Below are 14,466 nucleotides of genomic sequence, written 5' to 3' on the forward strand. Positions count from 1 at the left end.
ACATATTAATCACCACCGAGGACACACAAATTACTGTAAAGGGGTTTAAATTCTAGCATTACCACTCACCAGCTGTGTGATCTTGTCATGTTACTTAACATCTCTGTGCCTCAATTTCCTAATTTGTGAAATAGGGAATACTTATCATATGTAACTCATTAGCTGGCTGACAAAAATGAAAAACCTTATTAGTTAATTGATAAAAAAGAAGAATCTCATGTATTTGTTGTGAGGATTACATGCATTATTACATCTGTGGGGTTCAGAGTAGTACCAGTCATGAAATAGGTGCTATAAAAATATTAGCTATTATTTTTATTTTCAGGATTCCCAAGGTAGATGGAGAGGCTGGGTTGATTAGATATTTCTGCCTAGGGAGGGATTCAGTGATGCAGAGAATTTGTCTAAAATGATTCTGGAATGTTTGTGGTGCCATTTCCAGTGGTGTCTTGAGCAGAATGTTCATGTACATTATTTCACCTCCCCTAATTATTGATCATTTTATAAGCCTGAAATGGGCTACTCTTTGGATTTTGAGCAATCCAATACCCTTCGAATACATTCTTGTTCTGTGTAAGTTAGTCTGAATTTGTTGTTGTTGTTGTTTGTAGACCAAAACTCTGACTAGCATGTCCCCATTTGGATGTTTAGGAAAAAGGTTCAGAAGGATTATGAATCTTGCTCAGGTTCTGGAAGCTAGTGAATAATAGAGAAGGAGTTCTAGAGCATCCTCACTTATGGTTTCATTAAGTCTTCTATTAAATAATCAATATATTTGTTTAATAAATTTTTATATGGGTTTGTTGATATTTAAGAGGAAGGTTTAAAAACTTTTTTGAGCACTATAGGCAATTACCAACTGAATACTGAAATATTTAATGACACTATATTTTGAAGATTCCCATTGGAAGTACTCTGCCTCATATTATGATCTCAATGTCTGTCATTGTTCATTTGGAGTACCCACAGTTGTACAAAGCTCAAAGTAAAACAAATTTCAAACTACATTATAATGTGTGCAATTAGGATTAAGTGGTGAAGTATAAATGATGACACTTTATGGTACTGACTTTGTTAAATGATAAAAATAAGCTATGATTTAAATAATTAACAGGATGTTCTAGAGAAAATTGTTATAGAAACCAGCATAAACCGAGGCAAACTATTGATACACCCTTCAGAGAATGATGATGTTATGAATTTAGTTGCCCAGGTCCCTGATTCTGTGATATTTCTTTAATCTGAACTACCAAAGTTATTGTGTCAACTCATGAACCTCAGAGAGTGACATTATAATTTCTTCAGGCTTGTACAATATCTTGGAGAAATGATTTGGCCTGTGGGCTTGGATGATGATGGTTGGGTATCAAAGCAGTTTGGGACCCAAGATGCCAAACCAAATCATAAATTCAGAGAGTAAGTAGGAATTAAAACTGAATTACTAAGCCAGAGATGCAACCCACGGTTGAGTATAAAATCAGGAATGAAGGATGCCACAGTCTTCGATCAAAAATAAATGAGAAATGAGGAAGATCAAAGGAGGTTTTGGGGAGAGGAGCGTAGAGACAAGAGCAGAGGCAGTGAGGTGTGTATCTGGGCTTTCTCAGTGCCTGGATGCCAAAGACGGTGACCTTCCACCTTGGGTCTCACATTAACTACTCTGTGACAACACCTGTGAGATTCTGCTGAGGCATTTCTGGGTAGATACATCCAACATTTTTGTGTGATTAAAGGCCACTTAGCCAATCCAATGATAGCTGAACTAATTCAGTAAGTTATGACCTCTTGACCTTTGAAAGCAGAGAAAATAATTCTCTTTTGCACTCATCTTCAGCTTTGATTTTTAAAATTAATTTATGTACAAGATAAAAAATGAAACAGAACAGAAAGGCTTATAATGAAAAACAATAGTCCTCTGTATACTGTCAACATGCTCAGTGTCATTTGCCACAGGAAATGAATATAAATGGTTTCTGTATTTATTTGTTCTGTGATTACTTATATTACTTGAATTATTAATATAACTACTAGATTTAAAAGAATAGGATTTAGTTGACACTCTACTTCTCTTTTCCTATCCTTTCATTGTAATTTTTGATATTATTCTTCTGCTAGCTACATTTATGCATTCAAGGAATGTGTTCTTTCTTACTCCAGCCAATTTAAGCATTTTCTTTTGACAGCCTCTATCACCCTGGAAGATGCTGCTGTTGAAACCTCTACCTTTGTCTTTGTCTATAGTTTTCACCCCTCCCACCTTGTGTCTGCTGCACCTTTACTTTTACATTTTTAAGGTCATAACATGCATATTGTGTTCTGCAACCACAAGAAAGATTTCATATGTGTACATAGGTCGACTCAAAAAAGTTTAAAATGTACTGGTGAGTCTGTACTGTTTGTTCCTTTAGAGGATTTCTTTAATCTGTTGTTTTTTTACACATGTCTCGCGATCTTGAGTTGTTTGACCATGTTACGAATTGAGAACTTGGTTAAATTTGAAGGAAACTGGTCTGTGTTTCTCTCTTGTGTGTGTAAGGCATTTTTCTACTGATCTTTTCACTGAGTAGGAAATATTACTCTGTGCTCTCTGTATGGAAAGAGCTTATCGACCACACTTACTAACTTGAGGATGAGAAGGAGAGAAGCTAGTTTTTAGAATGGTGTCCCCAACAGAATGGCAGAATGGGAAGGCTTTTTTCTGGAGTTCCAGAAGCCACCCTGTCAACCGTGTATTTTCATAGTAGTTTGGTAAATTTATTTAAAGTTCTTATGTGTTTGCTAGTGTAAAATCTGTCCTTCCTAGGAGTAGGAAAAGAGGGAAGTTGCTTAAGATATTCCTCTTTTATAGAAATAAAGTAGAAAAGTGGTTGCTGGATGGGGGTAGCAGGAAAAATAGGAAAAGGTTAGTAAAGGGGTACAAATTCTCAGTTACAAAATGACTAAGGTCTGAGGAGCAAATGTAGCAGAGTGACTATAGTTGATGACATATACACAAACAGTAAATATTGAAGTGATGGTTGTGTCAATTAACCCCATGGAAGGATCCTTTTACAATGTAAATATGTGTATCAGATCATCACACTGAATACAAAATATCTTACAGTTTTGTCAATTCTACCTAGATATAACTGAAAAAGAAAAAAGACGTAATTTCTGAAGATATTTCCATATTCTACTCCTTTCTCCGTTTTGTCCTGGCCAATCTTGAGTCTGGAAGCTCTCTGAAACATGACTTGAGAGATAAGTTCCCTCCTTTGCTGTCATCCTCCTCTGCATATTTTGCAGTGCTGTTTTTAATCTGTCAACAGGTTTCCATTCTGTTTCTGTCTTTTGGAAATTTGTTAAAAATCTCTTCTCTTTGGATAGACCATTTTCTCTGATGTAGTGGGTTTATTTATGTATTATCATTTCACTGGGGGTATTGGAAGGGGTGGAGATAAACAGGGAAGTTAGGTCTGCAATCTTGAATCAGGAAACCAACAATGACTTTTTTGGCACCTCTTTGGAAAGATCTCACAAACTCTCCTCAAATTAAAAAGAAAAGAAATTAGGTTGCTATATTTATAGCGCTTTGAAATATGCATGAAGCTACTTACATTTTTAATATTATTCATCAAGGACATAGAGCAAGATCCTAACCTGAGGTAAGTGAGGCATCAGTTTTCTCTGTCAAGTGAATCCCTGCAAATTTCTGGAAGATCTGAGTAACGGGGACATTTAGATTCTATAGTAAATTCTAATATTTCCCATGGGCAAATAGGAGGTTGTGTTTGCTTGATAGTTTTTGTCTGTGGAGGAAAAAGAATAAGTGAGAAAACCCCAAATAAATTCAAAACGTCAAAGTAAGCCATGAAGAAAATATTTCACTGGAAATCTTTAAACTCAGATTCTCCTGTTTCCCTCCTGGCTGATTTTGAAATATGGATAGGTCTCAGAGACAAGTCATGTGACCATGAGTTGAGAATAGAGACCAGGCTACCACCTGAGTTTACAAGGTGAGGAGGAGACAGCAGGGAGCCAGGTTTCAGCAGCAAAAAGGTTTAAAATAAGATCAAATATTTTTCTAAAAAAAAAAAAAAAGCAGAAATAGGGAAGGACTCTTAGGTGCAAAACAGATGAAGGTTCAGGAATGTAGGCATTATTGAATAAGCTAACCACAGATTTCATGATTCCCCTTAATGTGGAGATTTGGGTCAAAAACTGAAAATCAGGGCAGCCCCATGGCTCAGCAGTTTAGCGCCACATTTGGGTGTGATCCTGGAGACCCTGGATGGAGTCCCACGTAGGGCTCCCTGCATGGGGCCTGCTTCTCCCTGTGCCTGTGTCTGTGCCTCTCTCTGTGTGTCTCTCACGAATAAATAAAATCTTAAAAAAAAAAACAAAACTGAAAATCATTCCTTGAGAGTTGATTTGTTAATTTACTTAATCATCCACTTATTAACTCTACAAGTATTTATTGAATGACTGTTGAGATACTTATACTGAGAAAGGGGGGAAATTTAGACTTAGTTTCTGTTCATGGAGATATTAAGATCTAATGTAGGTCCCAGTAACTAAAAAGGCAGTAGGTTTCCCCAAAATTTACCTAGAGCCCAAGCAAATCAAGGTAAGTCAACAGTTTTGCCATGATTAATGTTCTCATCTATGCCAATTACAATTAAGTAATTTATGAGATTTTTAAAACACAAATGTTGGCATAAATGAAATAAATACATTAGAGTATGGTCAGTGTTAAGCACCAATTAAAAATCAACTCACAGGCACCTAAGTGGCTCAGTAGGTTAAGCATCTGACTTGATTTCACTCAGGTCATGATCTCAAGGTTGTGAGATCCAGCCAGTGTCTGGCTCTGCACTCAATGGGGAGTCTGCTTGAGATTCTCTCTCTCCCCCTCTCTCTCTGCTCCTCTCCACTGCAAACATGTGCTCTTTGTTGCTAAAATAAATAAAAATCTTTAAAAAATAATTCAGTAGCATAATATTCTCAGCGATATTCAGGTACAAATAATGTAGGTTCTCAAATTCTACAAAGAGAAGCTATGGTTAATTTTTGATATTTTAAATGGTACCAAGGAGTTTTGGTGGGGCACATAAAGTTCATCTCATTTCCAACTAAGAAAATAGAAATGTGGTCATTATTCACTCTGGTCAGATTTCAGAATAAATGTGTTGAATTTTGATCAACACTTGCAGTCTCCCTTTCCCTCCTGATCATTACCTGAACGTCTGCTTGTAATTATGAGATTTGATAAGGTAAGTGGAAGAGCTAGTGTAGAGCCTAAAAATACTCTCTACCTTTAGAAATCAACCTGAAAACAGTTTGATAAAAAAGAGTGAATTGAGCATGCATTTAACAAGTTAAAGCTACATCAAAGGGACTGAAAGAAATCACCTGATAATAAAAATGTTGCTTTGATTGAAACTGGGCAAAAACCCAAAGGTACTGGAAGGATACTCTCAAACATACTGAATTGTTTCTGGATCAAATACTCATAAATCTAGGATAAAAAGTGGATTTTTTTCTAGAAAATTGTGGGACTACATCAGAATGGGTCTCCTGTTGAGCTCCAGCATTGAGCCATTGTTCATAAAGTTTCTTTCTTTCTAATTAAAGAATAGATATAGACACATGTACTCATGTAAAATGGATTGATCTAATGTTAACCATGTCAAGAATTTCTCATCAGAAATTCTGAAGAAAAGCTATAGGTTTGTTCTTTCATGCAATTTTCTGTGACTACAAAGAAGCCATTTAACAGATTTCACTGCAACACTTGTTAAAACAATTAAGTATTCTTAGGATATAATGATATCTATACTTAAACACAATGAAACTAATAGCCTACTGTGTTATATCTCTCTCAGGCCTTCACGTATATTACTTTGTCAATGTTGGGAATTGGTTATTTAAGATATGTTTCCTTATTATGCTGTAGAATGCTGACATGAGAAATAAGATAGTTTTGTTCAGGACTGACACATAATAGGGGGAGTCAGTAAAGTCTTATCAAATAAAGCTGTCAAACTTTGATATATTGAGAAAACTAGTTTCTATGACAATAGTAATCCTATATGTAATCATGATTTGTGTCTAAGTGGCAGAGAATTTATACAATTCAGGGAATTTTGGTAACATGCTACAAGTTCACAAGCATTTATATTAGAGATAAAATGATGAAAATCCAATAGGTCAAAGTTGAGTACAGATTCAGATTGTTGGGGTCCTAGAGTTATAAGAGCTCAGAGGGCAGGCAAACTTTCTCCTGGGAAGACTGAGTTCCAGGTAGCTAGACAATTAATCACAGGAGAACCATGATAAGCCTGAATCCATAGCTGCATAGCATAGGGAGCAAGAAAATTCAGCAGAGAGCAGGGGTACATAAAAATTAGTTGTACCTACAAATATGTCTGCATTCTGCAGCCCGTGATGATAGCTAAAGAAATAGAGAAAATTAAATTCTAGTGTGGGAATTAAAGGGAACAGAGTGAACATTGCTTCACTGCAAGAGTTTCTAAAAAATTCATCCTTGGTATCAGATGGATGCCAGAGCCAGTTAACAAAAACAACAACAATAATAGATAACATTTTTTGATTGCTTAATCTTTGAAAAGACGCTATTAAATAGTTTGCTTGCAGTAGCTATTTCAGTCCTCATAGAGTTCTTCTGATATGCGCTGTCATTTGATCCATTTTACAGATGAGGAAGCTGCAGGTAAGACAAGCCATATGAACCAGGAGTAGAGTGAGGACTCAGACTCAGGCTACTTGGCTCCAAATCCCATACCCCTGACCTCTGAGTAACAGTGCCTCATAAATGAGAAGTCTGAGCCATTTTAAGGGAGCTATAATAGAATCATACCTGAGGGAATTTGGCAGAGTGGGGAGCTTTGTGGGAAAAGCCAGTAAACCAATAAAGATTCACCAAGCATAGGAATTTACATAGGGAGATGGTAGCTTGATATTCTTATAGATACTTTGTACTCTACTTTCTCCTAGGCATAAGGCAGCACACAAGGGCACTTCTGTGTAGCTAAGGGTAGTACCTTTATAAATACCAGATCCATTACTTATTGTCCTAAGACACTGATAGTCAACCTGTGTACCTCTTCAGTAGATGCCATAGGCTACCATTTGAACTCTTTTTTTTTTTTTTAAGATTTTATTTATTTATTCATGAGAGAGAGAGAGAGAGAGAGAGGCAGAGACACAGGCAGAGGGAGAAGCAGGCTCCATGCAGGGAGCCCGACATGGGATTCGATCCTGGGTCTCCAGGATCGCGCCCTGGGCCAAAGGCAGGAGCTAAACAGCTGCGCCACCCAGGCATCCCCAACTCTTTTTTTTTCAATTTTGTAAGTATACCACAAACAATACAGGGGAGTTGAGTTGAGGCTAGTTATAATTGTTTGAAGATACCAGCTTATTTTTTTTTAAGATTTTATTTATTTATTCATAGAGATGGAGAGACAGAGAGAGAGATATATATATATAGAGAGAGGCAGAGACACAGGCAGAGGGAGCAGCAGGCTCCATGCAGAGAGCCCGACGTGGGACTCGATCCAGGGTCTCCAGATCTCGCACTGGGCCGCAGGCGGCGCTAAACTGTTGCACCACTGGGGCTGGCCGAAGATATCAGCTTATTAAATAATTTATAAATATTTATTTGATGCTTATTGCGTCCAGACACTGATCTAGGTGCTTGATATACATTAGAAATAAAAACTCATATTTTCCTCTATACTTGGAGCTTGTCTTCTAGTAGGAACAGACAACAAATAACATGTAACAAATTCATAAATCATATAGATTATTAGTAGGTGCTATGAAAAGAATTAATCAGAGTAAGGATGAGTTTAGAGTTGGAAAGTGTATTGTAATTTCAAATAATTTGGTCAGGGTAGAACTCATAGAAAAATAGCATTATCTGAGCAATCATTTGAAAGAGAGGAGTAAGTTAGCCATGCCGACACGTTGGGGAAGAACAGTAGGAATATCCAATGCAAAGGTCTTAGATGTTTTATATGTTTTATATTTGTTCCATGTATGTGCCATATATGCCTGTGGGTTGGAATGGTAGTGTTTATGGATGTTCTTTTCTCATTGCTTATATTTTCTCAATGAACTAAGAAACAGAGTCCTCAGCTGAAAGTGAGAACATAGGAGAGGATAAGGAGGCTTGAAGAATGAAGAGAGTGGGTAAAACAGTCATCTTTTGGTGTGGAGATATTAATTGGGTAAGGCTACCATAACAAAGTGTCACAGGCTAGGAGGGTTAAAACACAGACATGTATTACCTCATAGCCCTGGAATCTAGAAGTCTGAGATCTAAGTCTCGAAAGGGTTGGTTTCTTCTGAGGCCTTTCTCTTTGGCTTGTAGATGGCCATCTTCTCCCCGGTCTTCACTCTGTGCCATCTGTAACCAAATTTCCTCTTTTCATATGGACTCCAGTTGTATTGGATTAGGGCCCATCTTAATGACCTCATTTTAACATAGTTACCTCTTTAATGATCTTATCTCCAAATAAAGTCACATCCTGGATACTGGAGGATAGGACTTCAACACACCAGTTTTGGGGGGAGACACAATTCAGTCTAGAACAATGGACTGGAGAAATAAATATAGTATGATATGCTGCCAGAAGAATCAGAGGTTAAGGGTTTTGAGAGTTTATATTTAAGCTTTAAACGATCTCTACCCTGAAGCTCCAAATATAGCATATCTCAATCTCTTACCAATATCTGAGAAGACAGACAAATGTGAAAACTGAAACAGCAACATAAAAAACTAACACAACAACCAATAAGACAAAGAGGAGAAAGGAAGACACAGGAGGCACCCTGAAAGAACCTTAGCAACAGTGGGTTCTGGGTGTGGACTTTCTTAACTCAGAGAAACTAGACAATGCATGAGAGAAATGAATCAACCCCAGTGAAGCAAAACTGTACCAAATTACCACAGGGGAGTGGATATTTGGATTCTGCACAGTAATTTACTCTTTAGGTATAAACTGATAAGATAATTGAAACGTAGGCTACATAAGACTAGTAGTATCATGGACAGATCATACAAGGGGTCTGCTGCAGAACACCTCATCTCCATATGTTTTGCCTCATTCAAGGATGAAAACAGGAATACAATCATATGGAGTTATAGTGCAGGAAAAAGGGAAGGAGTATCATCATGAAAACACAGAGGGAGAGATAAATCTGGAAGTTAGCATTAAATAATTGAAAAGAAAACCTCGAGGGGGGAGGGGCAAGATGGCGGAGGAGTAGGGTCTCCAGGTCACCTGTCCTCAGCAAATTACCTAGAAAACCATCCAATCATCCTGAAAACCTACGAATTCGGCCTGAGATTTAAAGAGAGACCAGCTGGAACGCTACAGTGAGAAGAGTTCGCGCTTCTATCAAGGTAGGAAGACGGGGAAAAAGAAATAAAGACACAAAAGGCCTCCAAGGGGGAGGGGCCCCGCGAGGAGCCGGGCTGAGGCCGGGGCGAGTGTCCCCAGGACAGGAGAGCCCCGTCCCGGAGGAGCAGGAGCTGCACCGACCTTCCCCAAGGAAAGGGGCTCACAGGGAGGTGGAGCAGGATCCCCAGAAAGGCGGGGACGCCCTCGGGCTCCCTGGGACAGTAACAGAGGAACTGCGCCCCGGGAGAGTGCCCCGAGCTCCCTAAGGGCTGCAGCGCTCGGCGGGACCCGGAGCAGCTCGGAGGGGCTCGGGGGCGGCTCCGCGGAGGGGGCTGCGGGGCTCCGGGAACAGCTCGGAGAGGCCCGGGCGGCGGCTCCGCGGAGGGGGCTGCGCGGCTCCGGGAACAGCTCAGCGGCGGCGGCTCGGGCTGAGGAAGAAGCTCCGCGGAGGGGGCGGCGCGGCTCCGGGAACAGCTCGGAGAGGCTCGGGCGGCGGCTCCGCGGAGGGGGCTGCACCGCCGGGAGCGCGAATCCAACAGCGCAGGCCCCGGAGCACAGGGCGCCGGGACACAGCCCAGGATCCGGCCTCCCCCGGGACAGGCAGAGGCCGGGAGGGCCCAGGTCAGCGAGGACGCTCCTGCCTGGAACTGAGCAGATCAGCGGCCCCGCCCGGGAGCCCCCAGGCCCTGCAGACGGAGAGCCTCGGAGCTACTGCGGGGGCTGGATCCAGGGTCCCAGAGCTGCCCCCGCCACTGTGGCTTCCTCCCGGGGCCTCACGGGGTGAACAACCCCCACCGAGCCCTGCACCAGGCAGGGGCAGAGCAGCTCCCCCAAGTGCTAACACCTGAGAATCAGCACAGCAGGCCCCTCCCCCAGAAGACCAGCGAGACGGACCAGTTCCAAGGGAAATCAAGGGACTTAAACTACACAGAATCGGAAGATACTCCCCCGTGGTTTTTTTTTGTTTTTTGTTTTTTTGTTTTTGTTTTTGTTTTTTTGTTTTGTTTTGTTTTGTTTTGTTTTGTGCTTTTTTTTTCTCTCTTTCTTCTTGATTTCTGATTGCTTCCCCCACCCCCCCTTTTTTCTTTTTTCTCCTTTCTTTCTTTTTCTTTCTTTTTCTTCTCTTTTTCCCCTATTTTTTTCTTCTTTCTCTTTTTTCTTTTTCTCTTTTCTTTCCTTCTCTCTCTTTTTCTCCTTTTCCCAATACAACTTGTTTTTGGCCACTCTGCACTAAGCAAAATGACTAGAAGGAAAACCCCTCAAAAAAAAGAATCAGAAACAGCCCACTCTCCCACAGAGTTACAAAATATGGATTACAATTCAATGTCAGAAAGCCAATTCAGAAGCACTATTTTACAGCTACTGGTGGCTCTAGAAAAAACCATAAAGGACTCAAGAGACTTCATGACTGCAGAATTTAGATCTAATCAGGCAGAAATTAAAAATCAATTAAATGAGATGCAATCCAAGCTAGAAGTCCTAACGACGAGGCTTGACGAGGTGGAAGAACGAGTGAGTGACATAGAAGACAAGTTGATGGCAAAGAGGGAAACTGAGGAAAAAAGAGACAGGCAATTAAAAGACCATGAGGATAGATTAAGGGAAATAAATGATAGCCTGAGGAAGAAAAACCTACGTTTAATTGGGGTTCCCGAGGGCGTGGAAAGGGCCAGAGGGCCAGAATATGTATTTGAACAAATCCTAGCTGAAAACTTTCCGAATCTGGGAAGGGAAACAGGCATTCAGATCCAGGAAATAGAGAGATCCCCCCCTAAAATCAACAAAAACCGTTCAACACCTCGACATTTAATAGTGAAGCTTGCAAATTCCAAAGATAAGGAGAAGATCCTTAAAGCAGCAAGAGAAAAAAAGTCCCTGACTTTTATGGGGAGGAATATTAGGGTAACAGCAGACCTCTCCACAGAGACCTGGCAGGCCAGAAAGGGCTGGCAGGATATATTCAGGGTCCTAAATGAAAAGAACATGCAACCAAGAATACTTTACCCCGCAAGGCTTTCATTCAAAATGGAAGGAGAGATAAAGAGCTTCCAAGACAGGCAGGAACTGAAAGAATATGTAACCTCCAAACCAGCTCTGCAAGAAATTTTAAGGGGGACTCTTAAAATTCCCCTTTAAGAAGAAGTTCAGTGGAACAATCCACAAAAACAAGGACTGAATAGATATGATGACACTAAACTCATATCTATCAATAGTAACTCTGAATGTGAACGGGCTTAATGACCCCATCAAAAGGCGCAGGGTTTCAGACTGGATAAAAAAGCAGGACCCATCTATTTGCTGTCTACAAGAGACTCATTTTAGACAGAAGGACACCTACAACCTGAAAATAAAAGGTTGGAGAACCATTTACCATTCAAATGGTCCTCAAAAGAAAGCAGGGGTTGCCATCCTTATATCAGATAAATTAAAATTTACCCCGAAGACTATAGTGAGAGATGAAGAGGGACACTATCTCATACTCAAAGGATCTATCCAACAAGAGGACTTAACAATCCTCAATATATATGCCCCGAATGTGGGAGCTGCCAAATATTTAAACCAATTAATAACCAAACTCATGAAAAGAAAACCTCAAAAAAATTTTTAAAGAGAAAAAAAAAAGGAAAGAAACCTCATGGAGAATGAAAAAAAATTTTATTAAAATGCAAAAATACATCATTCCAACCAAATAGGATCAGCAAGTCCTAAAGAGAGACTGGGCAGTCATTACAGTTCCATGGGATATGATGAAAGAGATATTTGAGACAAAGATTCGAAGTAAAATTGTCGAATAATAATTCACCCTGAATTGAGCAAGGGTCAGAGCTAAAATAGCGGAGAACAGGATTAGAAATTTGGAGGATAAAATTCAGAAGTGCTTTGAGAATGCAGGGATAGATGACAAAAAGATGGAAATGAAAGAAGTGACCTTATTGCTGAATAAAAAATATCAAAAATTAGGGCACCTGGGTGGCTCAGTGGTTGAGCGTCTGCCTTTGGCTCAGGTCATGATCCCGGCGTCCTGGTATTGAGTCCCACATCGGGCTCCTTGCAGGGAGTCTGCTTCTCCCTCTGCCTGTAGCTCTGCCTCTCTCATGAATAAATAAATAAATAAATCTTAAAAAAAAAAGAAGAAGAAGAAAAATATCAAAAATTAGTAGAGGACAATCATGGAAACTTTAACCAGTTAAACCACTTTGCATGTGCAGATTGAAAGGCTTACCACATTTCAGGCAGTGGCACTGAGGACATGTTCACACCACAACATATCCTGGGGCTGCAGAAAGGAAACAACAACAAAATAAATTGGGCAACTCCCTCCAGTACCACAAGTCCTTTAGAAACATCCGTTCAGAAAAAAACAGATAATCTATCAAAATGTCTGATGCAACACTAAGTGCCAAAGATATGGAGCATATTTTGCACAGTTTTAATTTGATATAATAATCATATAATCAGCCAATTTGGCTTATAAAGGGAGATAAAAACATATTCAAATACAAAATGATTCTTTAAAATGACATCTCTATGATATTTTTGAAAAAAAATCAATTCATAACACATCAGTTGACAGACATGAAATAAACCTGAAGCTGAGTGACAGACTGAGGAAATAAAAAAGATAAAAATAAATAAATTGTAATACTAAGTGAAATGAGGAGGAATATGGAAATGGAATGAAGTAAAAATATTTTCTATACAAAAATAAAAATGGGGGCGCCTGGGTCAGTCAGTTAAGCTTCTGCCTTCAACTTAGGTCATAATTGATCTCAGGGTCCTGGGATCCAGCCCTAGGTTGGGCTGGGGTGGTGGGGGGAGCTTGCTTCTCCCTCTCCCTCTGCCCTTCTCCTTGCTCATGCTCTCTTTCTCTCTCTCTCTCAAATAAATAAAATCTATTAAAAATTAAAATGAAGGCATTCACAATATGTAATATTAAAAAATCACATAACAATTGCTGTATAATACCTCAGATATATTATAAAAGACCGATCTATTAAATAAGAAAAACTTGAAATCTTTAAAGGCTTGCACTAGTAGAATGGAATTTAGTATCTTCTGAAACACTGCAGATTATATAAGTAAAATAAAACTTTTAGAAAAGTCCACATAGTAAAGAAAACAAAGGAAACAGCAAGAACATAAAATAGTATCATAGAAGCCAGACCAAACCTAGGAACTCTAATTGAGCTGAGAACAAAGATTGAATGTGCTGTTTGAGATATGTAAGTCTTTATAAACAGCACCATTAAACGACACCCCTCTAGATATTTTGTGGCAATTTTTAAAGTCATAAAGATAAAGAAAAACATCTGAAAAACATATACAATTCAGAAGGTAAGTTTTTAATTTAAAAATGGAGCTCTTGGGGATCCCTGGGTGGCGCAGCGGTTTGGCGCCTGCCTTTGGCCCAGGGCACGATCCTGGAGACCCGGGATCGAATCCCACGTCGGGCTCCCGGTGCTTGGAGCCTGCTTCTCCCTCTGCCTGTGTCTCTGCCTCTCTCTCTCTCTCTGTGACTATCATAAAAAAAAAAAAAATTAAAAATGGAGCTCTTGGGTGAGGTAAAACAAAAATCAAATTTATTAAGAGTGTCATATAAAAACATGTAAAAGCAGTTCAAATAAAAGAATAGGCAGTTTTATTAGGCAAATGGAGGATTTATAATATTGGAATCATATATGTAGAATTCCAGGTAAAAAGCATTAAATGGCTGGAAAGTATTAAGTGGAACAGAGAAAAATTAAAGACTTTAATGTAAAAATAGAAGTGTAAAGGACTAAAATAAAATTTTAGTCAATGATTATGTAATCTTGCAGGGGGCAGTGCCTTTCAGCTTGTTGCAAAGACAAAAACTTTAAAGGGAAAACCATATTGATTTTAAGGCTCAAAAATTCCATCCTCTACATGTTTATAGAAATAGACAAATCAACAATATAATTAAAAGGTAATAGCAAATATGGGGAAATATTTGCCATGTTTATGACAGACAAATGATGGAAGTCTTTAATATTAAACTCTTAAAAATGATAAAAATTATTGTACCACTCAAGAGGGGAAA

Source organism: Vulpes lagopus, chromosome 2, assembly GCF_018345385.1.
Source record: "Vulpes lagopus strain Blue_001 chromosome 2, ASM1834538v1, whole genome shotgun sequence".
Taxonomy (NCBI): domain Eukaryota; kingdom Metazoa; phylum Chordata; class Mammalia; order Carnivora; family Canidae; genus Vulpes; species Vulpes lagopus.